This window comes from Gossypium hirsutum, chromosome D06, assembly GCF_007990345.1.
Source record: "Gossypium hirsutum isolate 1008001.06 chromosome D06, Gossypium_hirsutum_v2.1, whole genome shotgun sequence".
NCBI lineage: Eukaryota > Viridiplantae > Streptophyta > Magnoliopsida > Malvales > Malvaceae > Gossypium > Gossypium hirsutum.
In genome coordinates this window covers 9,534,522-9,539,516 of record NC_053442.1, presented here as the reverse complement: position 1 = coordinate 9,539,516, position 4,995 = coordinate 9,534,522, and the positions used below count along the sequence as shown (strand labels likewise).

The following is a 4,995-nucleotide window of genomic DNA, read 5'->3' as shown; positions in this document are numbered from 1 at the left end:
CACTAAAACCCTTACTTTATTGATTCCCCTTATTGAAGTCACCTTTAAAAGAGATGATCCAGTCTTCAAATCTTTCTTTGTCTCCTTCTCTCTTTCAACTCCATCTCTCGTTTGTTTGTTTGTTGCTACTATAGCATGTCCAATATTGTTCCAAAAAATAACTTTTTCTGAGAACGACAGATATATTATAAAGTTTCTTGCTATATTTTCTTACACCCAGCTTTTTTTAAAAAAAAGAAAAGAAAAGAAAATAATGGCATCATCACCTTATGAACTAACCCTTGATTGCAAACCACTCACTAGTTATTCTATGATATTGAAGTCTTTTGGAGATCAACAAATGAATGATCAAACACAGAAGCTTGAACATGTCCTTTCTCGTCTCGAAGAAGAACGCCTTAAGATCGATGCTTTCAAGCGTGAGCTTCCCCTTTGCATGCAACTTCTTACCAATGGTACGTTGTATCATCATTTCTTTTTTCTTTTTATGGGATATGTGTCTGTGTTCGTCTTTGATAAATATATAAAGGTTTTGTATAAATAATACACATGCCATGATTAGTTTTACCTTTAATTCTATTGTTTTTATAATAGAATCATCACCAACTTAAGATCCAAATCACAAAAAAGAAATTATATATATAATTTTCAAGCTACTAGGTGGATATTTGTGTTCTTTTTGAAGCATTTATGTATAAACTTTGTTTTTCTTCAGTTATGGAGGCTTCAAGACAACAACTACATGCATACCGAGCAAATCAAGGATCAAAAGCAATTTTTGAAGAATTTATACCCCTCAATAACTCACACTCTGAGAACACTAAGAGATTAGAAAATATATCTGAGAAAGCTAACTTGATGACAACTGAACAACTAGGGAGACAAACAGGAACCTAAATGAAATCACGATCTTCAATTGCATCTCCGACAAAAGCTGAGATCGATTCCAATGTTGGTCCCAAGTTAGATTTAGATACCAAGGTGAGAAATGGAGGAGTTTTCCTTCCGTTCTCCTAAGACCGAAACTCATCATCATCTTGCGCTAGTCCGGCTTTACAACCCCTCCCTGATTTAACATTTGCCTCTATCAGTAAAGATATGGAAGAAAATAAATGCTCAAAGGCTGAAAATGATAACTCAGGCAAAGCTGGTAATGGCGGCCTTCTAATTGAGCAAGGCAAAGGGAGCAGTAACACAATTGATGGGCAAACAACAATTAGTCAACCTCATAGGAAGGCTAGGCGTTGTTGGTCACCTGATTTGCGTTAGAGATTTGTCAATGCTCTCCAGATGCTTCGTGGTCATCAAGGTATATACAAATCACACCTTTATTATTGGCTTGTACAAATAGATTTGATTTGTCAAGCTATCATTATTGATATGATAATATTTTAATGATGATGATAGTTGCCACAACGAAACAAATAAGGGAGTTGATGAAGGTTGAAGGTTTGACCAACGATGAAGTGAAAAGCCATCTGCAGGTACTTAACTTTTGTACTATACCTGGCACAGTTCAAGACAGCTGCAGAGTGTAATGATTTTTCCTTTCATCCTTTTTAACAGAAATATAGGCTCCATAAAGAAGGCCAAGTCTAAGTCCACAACCAGCTGGACCCCAACGTCCCAGCTTGTAGTCCTAGGTGGTATATGGGTTCCATCAGAATATGCCACTGCTGTAGCAAACACCAACAGCGCGGCTCTCACCCTGTATGGTGCTCATCACCACCCAGCAGCTCCCCATTTACCACCTCACTTCTGTGCATCACCGGTACCCCAAGAATTCTACACTGCGACAACTATTGCAACTCCGGCTCTTTCACAGCGGCTGCTCCACCACCAACTCCATTTAGGGGTGGGCATTCGATCGAATTGAATCGAATCGAATCGAAAATTTTCGAGTTAATTGAGTTTTCAAATCTCATTTTATCATCCTAACTTTATTTGAAGTTTTCTCGAATCGAGTCGAGTGAGATGGAATTCGAATTGAACCGAATCGAATATATTTGTTCAAGTTAAATTTTTAAAAATAATTTTGGGTCCTTGTAACCATTGTCACCCATCGTAATAAAATTTGTCCACCTTAATCAAAATTTTTATTAACTTTCATCACCTCATAATTTATTTATTAATTTTTTATATACTGGTTAGCTTATTTATTTGCTTAGTTATTTCAATTATCTTCAGATTCTTGTCACAATGTATTTTGAAATTAAAAAATATATTAAATATAAAAATATGATTTTTTAATAAAAGTTATTTTAAAAGTAAAATGTGAAATTGATACCAATATAAAATTTTAACCCGAATATTTTATGGCATAATTAAGAATTCAATTTTAATATAAATATTCAATATGACTAAACAATTCAATAATGTAAATAATATAAAATGTGAAATTTAATTTAATAATATAAATAGTAGATATAAATAAAATTATTACTATTTATGTTTAGTGATTTTTTTGGATAATTTTGATTTTTTATTTGAGAGTAAAGGGTGAGAAGTAAAAATTTAGCGGGAAAATAAAAAGTTTTGGAGAATAAAAGTTTGAGGGAAAATAAATAGGGAGAGTAAAATTTTGGAGGGAAAATATTAAAAAAAATTGGAGGGGGAGGGTTTGGGGTAGATGGGAGGTGGGATGGAAAGAGAATAAAAGTTTTAGGGGAAAAGTGGGAGGGAGTAAAAATTTTGGGGGAAAATAAAAGGTTTTGAGGGTTTTTGGAAGTAAAATTTTGAGAAAAAGTAAATGGAAAAGTTAAATTTTGGTGGGAAATGGATTTTGGGTAGATTAGGGGGTTGGGAGGGGAGGGGAGTAAAAGTTTTGAGGAAAAAGTAAAAAAGTTTGAGAGTTTAGGGTAAAAATGTAAAATGTTATAGTTTGATATTCGAATTATTCGAATTCGAAAACTCAACTCGATTCGAACTCGAAATTTGAAAAAAATATTCGAGTTGATTCGAATAACTCGATTAACTCTAATAACTCGATTCGTTTAACTCGAAATTTGAATTTTTTTTCGATTTTTTCGAGTCGAATCGAATTTTGCTCACCGCTAACTCCATTACAAAGCCAATTCACAAGCCATAGCTGACCGGAATCTGACATCAAGGGGGCTGGAAACCACTCCGAAAGCATTGAAGATAACAAGTCTGAGAGCGGCAGCTGGAAAGGTGAGAGCGGCGACAACGGTAGCGACAGAGATCAGAGGAAAGGTTTAGCTGCATTGACATTTGGAGAAGAAGGTGAAGAAAGAAATGGATGTGATATCACTCTCAAATTTTGAGAGTTTTTACGTTTAGTGCTTAGAGATACTCCATGTATTTTTCTACATAATCATATGATATTATTTTCAAAAAGGAAAAAAATCCAAATTTTTTTATGTTAAATATGAAGAAAGGTTTATAAGGGCATAAAAGGAAAGTGAGTCTTTGTTATCTACTGTTCTCAATTGTTCTTCTTCGGTGCTTTAAAATTCAATTCGACACGGGACTAAACATTGGATTATTTATTTTTGGTGTTTTCTGTAACTTGTTGTTTTGTTTCTCATCCACTATAATTTTGCCTTTTTTATAAACTAACATCTAGTCCTTCAATTTGCTAACTTCTCCCATCTTAGTCCCTAAATATTTTTGTAATTTAATAGCTTTTCTTAATTTGATTTGTAATACTCCTCGCTCGTCCCAACGTGCGGCACAAATAAGAGATGTTACTGAAGTTTATATAAAATAAAATTTTAGAGTTAAAATTTTGAGCTTTAAACATTTTTAAAAAATCATAAAAATTTATTTATAGACAATTTGAAAGCTTTATAAATAATTTAAAATGGTTTGAGGAAGATAAGAAAACAAAATGATACAAAAATGTTGGAACAGCGGGCAAGGTCATAACGTGGAACATTTACCCTTGCGATGTCGCAAGCGGAAGTCATGATGTTGCAAAGCCGAGGTCGTGACATCGCCCTCTTAATAACCTAAAAACATTTCAAAATTTCCTCCAATCCCCCTCCAACCATGGAATACATATAACATGCTTAAAAAAATCACCTAAATACATATAAAAGCCATCCCCGACACAAGTTCAACCGTACATTATAACATGAAATCATTAATGAAAGCAGAAACACATTAAAGTAACCTGAACTCATTTAAAACAAGTTTAATCTATTCAAATAAGCCTCCAACTCAAAATATCAAAGAAACAAATCTTTAAGTACGAAATATCATATGAAAAGAGTATATTTACACATGTTAACACCCTAAGTACATGCCACAAGATATAAATATGCTAATTTCATACTCTTGATGATAGTGTGGTGTCCCAGAATGAGCAGGGTTTTAAGAATTTAAAAGTCAAATATCTACGCGCAAAACAATAGATTAACACCCATTATAAACTTAGTAAAATAGGACTCGAACACTATAGGAAATCTACGTACACCAAATGAGCATCGAAGTGCAATGCCCGAAAGCAACAGAACTCCAAGTATAACATGAGATCCTCCAAAGAGGTAGTGTATGCCTAATGATCTGCATAACATGCCAGACCAAGAGGTAACAAATCAAACTTCAAGAATCAAATAGATAACTTCAACCCTATATAACATCAATACAAAACTCTAGTAAAGATCACATATAAAACCCTAATTTACCTGTCAACCATATTCTAATATTTCTACCAAGCTTACATGGGCTTATAAGTAACCTAAGAAATAATTATGACTTTTCCCATAGCAATCCAATGAATTGTCATAAACATAATTCATGCACTACACCAAAACAGGTCTTTAGCGGCATTTTTTTAGGCCTTTAGTGGCGCTTTTTAACGCCACTAAAGGTATTTGCGGCACTTCCATAAGCGCCGCAAAAAAGGCCGCTAACGAAAACGTCGCAAACCTTTGCAGCGTTTGCAAACAAAAACGCCGCTAAAGAACATGATCTTTAGCGGCGTTTTTCTGTAAGCGCCTCTAAAGAACATGGTCTTTAGCGGCGTTTTTT

The 4,995-nt window shown here is 34.1% G+C and overlaps 1 pseudogene; it reads left to right on the top strand.

Moving 5' to 3' along the window:
- The first annotated feature begins 234 nt into the window (after positions 1 to 234).
- Positions 235 to 3,284, top strand: LOC107899970 (myb family transcription factor EFM-like; annotated as a pseudogene).
- The last annotated feature ends 1,711 nt before the right edge of the window (positions 3,285 to 4,995 follow it).